Raw genomic sequence first — 13991 nt, forward strand, 5'->3', positions numbered from 1 at the left:
CACCTCTGCAACCGAAGAAGCTGCCAGACTACACTCTTACCGAAGTATTTACAAGTGCAGTTAACTGCACTATTCATAATTGTCCACAAACGACCTAGTTATAATTATGACTAGTTGGTAAAAAAAATCTCGAAGGCTCAGGGTGATTGTTTCAATGAAATAATCCAGTTATGAAAATGTCCCCAGTTACAATATTAAAAGCTCCAGTACCCAATTAATTACTTAAATGCATACCATGTAGTCATGGTAAAAATTGTGTCTGCCAAAAAAACAGATGTCAAATGCTCAATTATACGTGGACATTGTAAAGGCCAATAGTGTATAAATTTTAAAATAGAGTTTGAACAAGAAAAGGATTACACTTCTTTGTGGAAATCTTGTAATTATTCGGTATTTGCTGGCACGACTGTATAGGCAGTGTAATTTTGGGAGATTTGTATTCAAGTGACCCCGCGACAGTGAGTTTTTCATAAAATTATATTTACCAAACAAACGACGGGAGTTAAATGAAGTCGGAGTTAGGGTTACCATTACAAATCTTTAGTACTTTTTAGCAGAACGCCGTCCGTGGGTGGATGGTAGAGCGGGGAGGGGGGGAAAGAGAAAAAATGCGATTGTAAATAGGTGCCACGGTATCGGCGTCGGGTCTTAAGGCGCCTTTTTCCGGTTACAACCGCCAGTCCGGGTCAAGCCACCCCCGATTTTAGTCCCACTCCGTCTACCATACCGTGACATCCGCATCCCTTCACGCTTCCACTGCTCACGGTTTTCGTCGTCGGCCGCAACCGCGCGCGTCTACTAGGTGCGCTGCCACCGGGTACTATCATCCAGCGTCTGAATGCGTTTTTCAGCCGTAGTCGCCGTGCGGCACAGCCACACAACGGTCCGCGGTGGTATTCACGTCCGTCGCTGCCGGCCAGGTGACACGCTCTTGCCCGACAGTCGTGTACACGTGCGCGTTCTGGTACTTGCGATGGACTCGTCATTATGTCGCACCGTAGACAGGTGACTACTGCGGCAGCTCATTGTCGGCGACGTGACGTAATTTGTTGGTGAGTTTCTTTCGCGCGATTGAAGTATTGAAATCGTTTTTGACATAAAGAGCTCTAGGGAGGCCATCAATTTTTATTTTAAGTAACCCGCAAACGAAATTTGATACCAATCATGTAGAATTGTTATACAGCACACTCTATAGTTTGTTCCACGTGTCTAATTTTGTAGATACTATAGTAACTCAGATAAAAAGAATATCAGGTTTATATCAAACACGTGTTGGGTTGGGATGCTATTAAAATACCATATCATCCAAACTATGATTCGATTATAGTGATTATTATCCAATAATAATAAGATTATTTCATCGAATAAAAACAAATTTAACAGAAAAAAATTAAATAACATAAAAAATAAATATTTAAAAGCCCTTTAATAAGCATAACTTGTGTTTGGCGTGTGTGAGCTCAAATTTATGTCAGTATAATTAAAATAAAATTTTTGATATTTATAAAACCATAAATTTCAGTTTATAACGATAATAAAATAAAATAAAAAGCAAGAGAAGAAAATTAATGTGTACACGATACAACGTATGTGTTTCCAATTTAAAGTTGGACTATACAAAATATTATTGAAATTTAATTTCTTAAGAAAATTAGATAAAGTTTTCTTATTTTGAAATTTACTCAAATTAATATTTAATTGTCTACAAAAACCAATTCCAACATGTATTGCATTTGAAATACCATATTGTGTATTATTAATGTTATGGCGTACACAAACTAAAATTAACTTTTCACATTCGTAAATCAACATTTTTATAATAAATCATTTTTTAATTAGTAACATGGGAATCATTATGTAAAATAATTTAATAGCAAGTCGTGGATTTACATAATATTGTTTTTAAAGTATTGTAATTTCTAAATTAGACAAACAATTATTAAACTTACTTCTTAAAAATCCTGTACCATAAGTTAAAACAGATTGAGTTAAAAAGAAATAAAACATTTTCAATATACAAGCGTTAAATATTTATCTAAGAGTTCTAAAAATATAGAATAATTTACGAAATTAATTTTTGATACATTTTATGTGGTTAGACTCTTTAAAATTTTCATCCACTAAAATCCTAAAGTATTTAATAATATTAATCGAATGCTAGTACAATAACAATTGTAGAGTTCATTGAACAATAAAAATAATGAAATATTTAAAGAAATTAAAGAATGTGGTGGAATTATGTATTCGAAAATTAATGTATTTAGATTTATCAATATTCAATTCTAAAAAGTTATTATCCAACCAATGTTTTATTTTTACTATTTAAATTGCAGTAGAGTTAAACATTTCGGTCGAAATAATTCCTTTTATTATAACTACACAGTCATCAGCATTAAAAATGATTTCACCATTTATTTTTAAATTAAACAGACAATTAATATACATAATAAATAAAATAGGACTTAATACTGTACTTTGTGGCAAATCATGTGTGGTTAATGAATTATCACTATAAGTACCACTAATTATTTCTAATTAACGTCTATTATTAAGGTAACATCTAAATAAATCTAATGTTGTTCCTTAAATACCATAAAAAGTCAATTTTTCGTATTTATTTATATAAAAATTATTTTGATTAACTATCACTTACTTTAATATCAATAACGCTTATTAACGGTTATCTACGATGGAAGAAGTATCTCAAGTATCTTCTTCGGTAATATATAAACCTCTAGCATAAGTAAATATCTATATACTTTTGGTGAAATATCAGTGTTTATCTTGATATTTTCAGTGAATATTTCTAGACAATTTTTCGAGTTATTTGCGTGCGTGTAATGTGCAGCTAATTACTTCTTGCATACAAGTCAAAAGATCAAGAAATGAGAGTTAAATACGAGAATCAGTCAGAATGAATGCTTTTTTTTAATGCTAATTATATAAATTCTAAGTTATCCCCACAAAGTGTAATAAATGCATTGTTATCTTACAATTAATCTATTATGTTAATTTGTCTTATTGAACTAAACATTGCAGCTGCTATGGCTATTAGTTACAACATGTTATCAATTTTCAGTTAACTTAATTATTACATAATATTTTATACAATTGTCACACAATATTATAGTAGATCTTATCAATCGATCGACATATACAAAGTGTTCAGTAAGTAAGAAAACAGGTCAATTATTACAAACAATGAGAACAATAGAAACCCGTTTCCTGACTTACTGAACACCCTGTATATTATTTAAAAGGTTTAAAAATCCATATAAATTATATACATTTGATTCTATGACTTATAGATAATAAACAATGCACAAAATGATCGGTTTATCATAAACCATTTATGATTACTAGCACTGTCTATTGTAGGTATTTTTCTTAATATAAGAATACACTCTCTACTATGTTTCAATTTTGTTGCAGTAAGGTAGAAAACTTTAAGATATTCAACTAAAGAAGATAAGAATTTTGTCATTATTTATAATTTTAATACGATTTTGAAGTTTTGGTAGTCACGTCTTATGGCGACATTAAGTTTTCCAGCATCACTTCATTTTCTTTAAGATTAGGATAACTAAAAACAATTTTCATTCTGAAATCGAGAGAACTTCAATAAAAGTATGGCCATACTTTGTTAAACGTCAAAGTAAAATTTGACTTAAATATACGCGATAAAAATATTTAACAGTTAACAGGAACTTTTCATCTTCCTAAAAAACGTTTAGGTAAAACTTTTTAGATGTTAGTATCGTATTTAACATGCATTTAAAAAACTAATGATACAAATATGACTGTATTATACGGGAATCTAAATATTATAAGATCACTATACAAATGTTAACTGTACAAATTTCAAACTCCACATTGTAGTTATTCGAAGGGATAAAAGTCTACTTCGAATCAAATCTGTATAATAGTTCAGTAAATTATTCATTGAAATTACTTTAAATGGTATTTTAACAAAAGATTCGAAACGCTTATTAATATATTGTTATTTGTAATGACCAATTGCTGTCTCTAAATAACATTAAAGCTTACAGACAATCTGAATAATTCACTATTCGTGTACAGTTTTGGTCGGGTTATACACAATTTAAGCCTTTGTAACGACTGTTTACAATTCCATTTCACTGATTTAAAGCTAACGGACAAACGGTCCTTTTCAAACTGCAATATATAAAACACTCAGAATAGAAGTCTTAAAAAAAAAAAAATGCATGATAATAGCCCAGAAATTGCAAGTAAGCATTAATATAAATTTACATCTTATATATTTATCTAATTTAAGATTTTTGACTATACTTTGATTATTAATAACATTTATAACTGAAATTAATAAATATACAAGACTAACCGATTCCATATCATAATGTTAATGTAAAATGAACCTTTTATATTTTTAATGTACAAGCGTTACAATACTTCATTATAATAACACTTTAAACTTTTTTAAACTTTTAAAATATTTAAAAGAGCAAAACTGCAATTTAACATCAGGTGTGGGAGACGTCCACTTAAAGGCTATTTATATATACCTATAAGGGACAACTAGAATTGCCTTTAGCTTTATCTCGAGTTTATGTTGTTAATAAAATTATTTGTAAAAATAAAACTATGCGAATGTATTTTTATAGTTTCTGTAATTAATGTAATGACAAGAACCTATGGACAAGTCCCTGCGTTATGCACAAAAAAATTTTACTATGGAATTTTATTATAAGTGAATAGATTGTAGTTGTGCTTGACTTGAGAGAAAGTAGTAGAGGTACTTTAGTTACTTGAAAAAAGTAGGGTCGCTAGAATTTTAATATTCTTACCGTTACTTTGGGGAGCTTTGCCCCCACAAAATTTACGATCCCTTTAGAAACATTCCTATCTAGAGCCACGACATCAGAAGATATGTTTCGTTATTTCCGCTTAATGAGTTGAAAACGTTTCAGGGTTGCCCGTAATAGTGTTGTTTTAAGGATAATTTGAGGTTATTAAGATATATTTTATATACTTATATGAAGACGTATAACTTCAAATTTCCCAAAAAATCTGACACGTATTCAACTTAATAATTGAAAAACTGATAAGAAAGAAATTTTTCGACCTTTAAAAATCGTATTTAGAACATAAAAAAAAAAATATAATAGCAATATATTATAAATTAATGGTTAACTAAGTTTTTAGATAATGAATGGTTATTACTCGTGGCTAATTATCAGTTATCATTTATCAGATATGAAATATCAGCACATTTTAAAATATTTCGTAAGATTTATATATTTAACACAAAAATGTAATTTTATAAAAATATGTAAGATTAAGTAATATCCCGTCACATGCATTCTCCTTTAAAAAAATGTGTGCCGCTATTAATAGCGACTTGTCCTTTTGCGCCCGTAATATTTAATAGGATAATACTTTGATCTACCGCTATATACCTTCTTGACAAGTACTGTTAAAAATTACTAAAAATATCAACAAACTGACCAAGATGAATGTTATTTTATTCAGAAATCACTGAATACAACTATATATTTTAATAAATTTTTGTTAAAAATGTATTTAAATATTGAAAAACAGATGAAATTGCCCAAAAAATAATTTATTTATGTCAAAAGTAAGGAAATTACTTTTTAGCTTTTTTAATTATTAAATAAAGTTTCTCGCTATATCTTATTATTTATCTGATTTAAAATTATATTTTCAATAACATTTAAATAAACACTGATTTTTTTGTAACTCTTTTACAAATTTCAATTTACGAAATAATTAAGTGTAAATATTATGTATTTTGAATATTTATGTGTTAGTATTGGTTACTTTTGTATTTCACCTGCAATGTATAAGTGATCTTAGTGGTATATTTTTTTATCATCGATTAAGAATTATATTGTCATCCTACCACATTGTATAAAATACACTTATTTACACATTATTGAGATACTCAATACCATCTAATTTGTACATTTCGGGAAATTTATTTTTATTATAGGAATAGTAATCTACTAAGCTTAGTATTTTTTCATTGCATAATAAATTGTGCAAGTGACATCGTATTTAGAACTCACTTTTAAAATGCAGTTACATTTTTAAATGGTAGTGTTTTTTGCTACTTTTATTAAGTAGTAGAAGTTACCATCGGATAAGATGAATAGTAATGAGTAAATCTACACAAGTCGAAATTATTGTATTGACAACTTAAAATTAGAATTGTTTATTATTGAGGGTTGATTTAATAACTTCGTATGAGCTTGCCGAAGGCAATTAAAACATTTTATAGCAATTTAAATAGGTAAATAATTACTATACTTGCATATCATTGCGCAATTTTAATATAATTAAAATGATAAGTCAGCTTTGTAATTAATAAAGTTAATAAAGAGCTTATTAAACGTTTAAATTAAAAGTTAAACAAAAAGGTATCCAAATTAAGTATAAAGTGTGCCTAATTAAAACATTTTCAAGAAATAAACTAAGGTAAATTTATGTTATATGAAATGAACAATACATTGTCTAATAAAGAATTGAATTTTATTGACTTCGATTTAACGTATTGAACAAGATAAAATTGAACTTTATAGACAATTTTTTTATTACTTTTTCTTATTAAGTTTTTTAGTGAGCTAACAAATAACATAAAATAAATTATAATGGATGAACAATAATTTTATATAGTATTAAAATGCAAATAGCTATAAATTATGTCTAAATTTTTTTATTGTAATATTTCTACAAAAAATGAAATATAAAATATCAACTTTTTACTTCGGCCAAAGTAACACTAATATAAAAAATAATAATTATTACTCAATTTTTAAATTGATTAAAATTTAATTAATTATTTAATATCATAATAATTATAATATTTTATATTGTAGGGTGTTTTTAGTTGATCACTGAAGTTATGTGACAAGTAATATTTTCTATAGGTCTTAACTCAAAAGTGTATTTTCTAACAAAAATGAACAGTGTCAAATTGATACAAGTTTTGAAAAAGTATAGTAATATGCATATTTAAGGAAAAAGTTGTAAAAATGTTGGATGGATAATATTGCCATTGATGTTGATTTTATTTATTTTAGCATATACATTTTCTCTTTTTTTTTAACTTAATTCTATTTGAATAATGTGTCGAAAGTTTGTAAAATTTAAGAAGAAAATACTTTATTTTTTTATGAAAGTATCCTAATCCTCAATAAATGAGCAACACAAAAAAAAAAAAACTAAAATAAACTGAATTGTATTATTATGAAAAATAACTTATTTAAGCTTATAATATTTGGGCTTTTATATCTTAAAATTGTTTTTCTTTATTGTTATTTTTCTATGGTTTGTTGTAATTATTTTGCGTATAGGAGACGGGGAAACTATGGTTACCTTAGCAAAAATTGTTATATCTCTGGTTCTAAGATTCTAAATGTTATGCTATTACAAAAAATGGATGGATAAACATATTGACTGCATTATATCAGTCTCAGTTTTTTAAAACATAATCTTATATATATATATATATATTTATTTAAATGACTAGTATATACCCTACTCGGGGGAATATCATATACATAAATACATGCAAAAGATAGGGGTAAAATAATTTTTAAAAAAATCACTGAAATATAGTTCATGTCAATTATAAATATATAATAATTTGCTTATGTTAAATTAAATTTCATTCATTCTTATAAATATTTTTATATAAATTTACAAGTAATTTTTAAAAAAAATTTGGGTACTGTGACACTTATAAGGGGGGCTAAGCCCCTCTAGATTTCCTATATTGTGTATATGATTATGGTCTTAGAATTTAATAGTTTTCTTGAACTTTTTAATTTTTATAAAAAAATCATCATCATTGAGATTTTTATTTTAAAGTTAAACTTATATTTTCTATAAGATACTACACCAATTATATAATAATTACCTTCAGTGTACTTTATGTTTGTACAGACTATAAGTGAAAAGTGTTGTTTCTGTTAAAATTTGTTTCACTTAAATACTTAAATTTCATAAATTTATCATTGCATTTGAATTAAAATGTTCATATTATCTCATTAAAATTTGTTGAATTTGATGAGAATCCAATTTGCTTGTTAATAATGATTCAATAGATTTAGAATTGTAATGCTCATTAACATAAGTTAACAACATTCATATAAAAGCTTAATTTCAATTAATATTACTAAGTCTAGTTAAAATAGACAGAATACTAGTAATCTCGTATTACGCGAATGGTGAGTTTTGTTCGTAATTGAATTAATCACTGCCTTTTCAAACCACTGCATTGTGAGCTCTTTGAAATACTTGGGCAATCTTGTTGATGGTATACTAACAAATTTTAATACATACATATATATATGCGAGTATACTTGATAATGAAAAAAAAAATTATCGAGAACATCTTGAAATATTCTTTAGGGAACGAGTACCTTATTACAATACTAGAACAGCAATCAATTCGCGTTGATAGGAAAGATGTATTTTTTGATCATTAAAATACATTAGATACTATTGATAATTAACATATTTTTAGGAATAAAGACTTTAGTTTCCGATAATCTACTAAAAAGTTGACATCTTAAAAGTTCTTTATTTTGTTGACTTGTAGTAAACTATTTGATATTTGTGATTTTAATATAACTAAATTATTTTTGTGCGTGACTGCATGATTTACATGTTATTTAACATATTTTACAGCCAAAATTTTCCATAATTATCTATAAGTATAGTATAGAAAATATTAATAATTGATAATGTTAAAAAGATAACTATAAATCATAAATAATTTGTAAGACAAAAAAAATGCTATTAAGATGATATTATTTATGCAATCATTCTAAAAATTTTACCAACTATTAACCTAATTACTCACTACACATTTTAGAATTTCGGTGGGTAAAAGTTAATGGACTTATTTAAAAAATGAGCCATTCAAAAGTATCAAAAATTAAGCCCTGATCAAAATTATTTACCAAAGATTGTATACACATAAGATTAACATATATACGCAGATATTGAGTGTCATTATTGTTATCTTCTTCTTCACCTTAATCCCAATTACTTGGGCTCGGCCACCTTTATCCTAAACTTCCACTTGTCACGATTTCCCACATCATCTACACTCACATCAGCTGCCCTCAAATCGCATTCAATAGCATCCCTCTATCTCTTTTTTGGCCTTCCTCTACCCCTTCTTCCTTCAACATTAATTTCTATAACTGTTCTTACAGCTTCCGATTCTTCTCTTCTCATAACATGATCAAATCATCTTAGTCTATTTTTTCTCATTTTATCCACAATTGACGCTACACCTATACTCCCTCTTATATGCACGTTCCTTCTTTTGCACAACTGATCCTAAATACTTAAAACTTTCCACCTCTCCAATCACGTCCTCACCTATTGTCACTGATCTCCTTATTTCACCTACCTCGTATTCTCCTTTGTCAAACTCGTACTCCATATACTCTGTCTAACTTGAGTGTCATTATTGTAATATTACAAAAGTCCTTCAGAATGTTCAGTAAGTCAGAAAACGGGTTTCTATCGTTTTTATTATTTATAACAATTGATCTGTTTCCTAACTTACTGAGAACTTTGTACATCAATATATAATGAATTAAATATATAAACTATGTACTTAGAACGTATTTAAAAGCAATTAGTAAAAAAATATTTTGGGTTTTAAATTTAATTTTAAAAATATTTTTGTATGATCATAAATTAATTTTTTCAAATTTTTACTATTGACATTCCTCAGACGTCAAATAGCTAAAACATCCCTTATTTTTATCTATGATACGTCGTACATTCAGAGGTCAACAAAATTTTTTATTAAATTAGTATTGAATTTAAATACAGTAAAAATAATTAGTATTTGCGAATTTTTTGGATTACCTAAGAACTTAAATTAAAATCGTTGATACAATGTAATATAATTAGTCATAGGTGTGACTACAAGTCATACTTGTGAAATTTGACTTTAATATATTATCATTAAAGCAGTATACATTGATAATTAAGTCTCCATAAATTCATTTGTATCCTTCCAAATAAACTGTATTATTTGAAAGAAAGAGAAAAAAAAGCTTTTTTTCGGGACTATCTCTAATCATATGAAATACCTCATCAATTAAATAAAAAAATTTTTACAATTATAAATGTATAAAAAGCAATTAATTAATTTCAAATGGTATGACTTTGATTTTTTTGCTCTTCAAATGTTGTTTTGGATATCTAAATTGTAGTCATTTTCGAGTAAGAAATATCATTAAAATCATTTCTAATTATAATTTCCCTATTCAAAAAATATCTTATTGTGCCATTGATGAACTTTATAATCGAGTTGAAGATTGTGTTCCCAGAAATCACATGCATTGTAGTTCCTATCACTTTCAAAACAAATAGGTAAACATTAAAAAAACATTGTCAACTGAATTAATTGGCAATATTTACTTAATTCTTCAATTAAATAAAAAAGAATAAGATCAATAAAACTTAGCGTTTAAAAAAAACAGTTTTTTAACACGAACATTAATTAAAATGGTATACCCTCTTTTCAAACATAAAGTGATATTAGATTTGGTCAATGACAATGATACTGATAATAGTCTAAAAAAAGTTTGAAAAGCTAATAAAAATAATATTTCGAAGGAAAAATTGCGAGACTCATCACGAAACTGCGAAATTTATACATTTTCATTATAAAATTTAGCATAGAAAAAACAATTTTATTATTCACAAAGTACTCTTTGTAAAATTATGAACTTTCTCTTCGAACTTCCGTGTCGATTCTTGTAATATGTTGGTACCTAATTTGAACTGACAAATTAAAATTAGTTAATAAAATTAATTTCAACAAAATTATTTTGAAAACTGTTTCAATAACTTGTTAAAATTCGGTATAATAATTAGCCCAAAGTTAGTAATTGAGTTTACTTATAGCTCTGAAGTACTGAATTATATTTTCTTTATCAAAAACTTCAATTAGTCTATTACTTTGAAAGAACCCAAGTTTAAAACTAAAACAAAAGAAAGTTGTGTTTTCCTATAAAAAAATACGGACAATTTATTTATTAAATATTGAGTAGTATATTAAAATGATACATATTGAAAAACAATAAATAAAATTCTATAAATTTTAACTAATAAAATTAAAGTGATATTAATTACCATTAAATTATCATTTTTTTAATCAACGGTATATCTAAACAAAATTATTTTTATTATTGAGATTATAACGCATTATACTATAAAGAGTAGTTATAGTTTTACTAAAAAGTATACTTTAAAGTATAGCAATTTTACGTAGTAAAATAATTGATAATACCGTGTATAGTAAAAAATAGTACTGGGTGATTTATTACGGATAAGACACTTATTTTCTTAGAAGCTATTAAAAGTTTCAATTTTCATAAAGGAAAATATTGTTTGATTAAAAAAATTATGCAAAAACATATTATTAAATATTTTTTTTTTATACCATCAAAAATTAAAACCTAAGTTTCAATTTTCTTTATGGGAACTCCCATTTTTCGTTTGATGACACGACAGGAAAATATTTTTAAAAATTTTGTTCTTATAATTTGTTGTATTTTAAAATTTTGAAATATTTGGTATTAAAATAAAAATTTTTCATTATTTTGATTTTAATACTGGAGAATACAATAATGTTTCAATGGGCCAAAGATTTTTTTATGATTGTAAGCTGAACTCATATTTAATAAGCCTAACTTAACAAGAACCCGGAGAGCGTCCACCAATGGCAAAACTGGAGCGCCATGGATTTTGTACCTTTTCCTAAGGGGAAAATAGTTTAATGATTAATAGTTTTGACTTAATATAACAATTATTAAAATTAATTAAATATTATAAATTAATTATGTAATAAAAATAATAAAATAAATAAACAAAAAGAAGGCAAATAGAACGAAAAGAGTGAAGATTTAAATAAATAAATTTCAATTAACAAAATAATAGAACAGAAATTCACAATTTATGTAGCAAAACGAATATACTAAATTTTACTAAACATAATAAATTACTTATAATGTAAAAAAATTCATATCCAAAATTTTATGTAAAAGAAAGACTAAACATATGTAAAAGGATAAATGATGAAAAGAAGGATAAGAGAATTATGAAATTTTAGTATAAGATCATTTTAATTAATTTCAAGAGTTATTACAATTAGAAAAATCATTTATATTTACTTGTATACACTCAATTAATTTTTAGAGTATACATTGTTTTTTTTATTAATAGTCACACTCTAAAGGTGGCCATTGAATTTTAAGCTATATAATTAGTCCAATCAAGTCTTTCGTGTATATAGAATAAAGTCTAAAGCATTGTAAGAGCCCTGATATTTTCTAATTTATTAGAGCAATGGCACATAATATTATACATAAGTTTTTTGTTTGTGTTTTCCAGACCACTGCCATAATTTAATGAAAAATAACTTGATAAAATTATTAAACAATTTAGGGTGCCAATGATTCCAAAATGAAAACTAGGATTGGAAAAGGGGAAACAAACGCATGACAGATCCAAAGTATGTGTCAGTGTATAATGAACATATTACCTACGTCAATAGGTGTCCTCTACATAAATGTAAATGGCCAAATAAAATGTTCACAATGACCATCCTGACTACACTCGAGGAACTTTCAGTTCATGGAAAAGGGAAAAGGAAATAACAGTATTGAAAAAAATTAACAGTTTCACATAAATATAGAGCCATAGTCAAAATCTATTTAATTATTAACTAAATAAAAATTATGTTAAATAACCTATAAAAAGAAACCCAAGACCATTCAATAAAAAGCTTCACATTGCAAAAAGATACAAAAAGAGAATAAAAATATATACCACATTATAATATGATGTCCCAAAGTTAAAGAGTTATGATTCGGTGCTATAATCATGATCAAGTCAAACTTCAAATTTCGCTACACCATCTTTGAAGTTTTTTTTTGGATAGACAGCAGAAAGAGATTGATGATGATGATGTAAATTTTTTGAACATAGTTATCTGTGACCTTATACTTATCATAATTTTATTACATGGTTACATGGTTTAACGATTGTAAACCTGTGTTGAATATAACAGTATACGTTTATTAATAGACCTGAATTAGGATAAAAATAAGATCATCGTATGATGGACAATATTGAGTTGTATCTGTAAAAAACGAAAATTATTACATGCTAAACAGCAAATTATCAAAAGAATTATAGTCATTTATCGTTTAACTTAAACAAAAAATAACTGACGAATGATCCATTAATCAAATCAATCAATCGAAAAAAATGATAAAAACAAATTTTTTTGAAATATTTTTTCTATTGTACCGTTTCCTTGAAGGGTTAAAAAAAAAAATTATTTAATCTTATGTTATTGTTCAATTTTTCTAATCAAACAATATTTTCCTTTAAGAAATGTTAAAATTTTTAATAGTTTCCAAGAAAATGAGTATCTTATCTTTAATTATCATTCTGTATATAAAAAGACTATACAGGGTGTTCAGTAAGTCAGGAAACGGGTATCTATTGTTCTCATTGTTTGTAACAATGAGAACAATAGATACCCGTTTCCTGACTTACTGAACACTCTGTATATTTATAACTAGCAAGAGTACTTAAGCTGTAGATAAAAATTACTTTGAATACATTTTTTAATTTTTACATTTACACAAATATATTTTTATTGAAAATTAATTTAACAAACCGTTATATTTGATAATTTTCATGTTTTTTTAACGAAATTTAGCCATTTACTTTTTAGGAAAAACTTCTTATTAAAATAGCAAACGTGATCTACATTGCAATTTTACTGATTTATTAAATTAATATTATAAGTATTTAGGTATTTGACTCATAAAAAGCTGAGGCTGTGAAAATGGTAGTTTTAAAAGCACTTGTAAAAATCAAATGTTATAAGGTTTTAGCTATGTGGTGGTTTAGGTAAAAGAGAAAAAAATTCAGGTCACTGT

The 13991-nt window shown here is 26.3% G+C and overlaps 1 protein-coding gene across 2 annotated transcripts in view; it reads left to right on the top strand.

The window, feature by feature from the left end:
* Positions 1–835: 835 nt before the first annotated feature.
* The window catches only part of LOC126907935 (dipeptidase 1-like), a 69950-nt gene continuing 56794 nt past the window's right edge, over positions 836–13991 (top strand). For both annotated transcript variants that reach the window (XM_050689649.1, XM_050689648.1), the window contains exon 1: positions 836–1052. The gene's annotated coding sequence lies outside the window, so the exon portion shown is untranslated. The remainder of the gene's footprint in view (positions 1053–13991) is intronic.

The sequence above is a fragment of the Daktulosphaira vitifoliae genome, unplaced genomic scaffold (genome assembly GCF_025091365.1).
Source record: "Daktulosphaira vitifoliae isolate Bord-2020 unplaced genomic scaffold, ASM2509136v1 Scaffold_5, whole genome shotgun sequence".
Lineage (NCBI taxonomy): Eukaryota > Metazoa > Arthropoda > Insecta > Hemiptera > Phylloxeridae > Daktulosphaira > Daktulosphaira vitifoliae.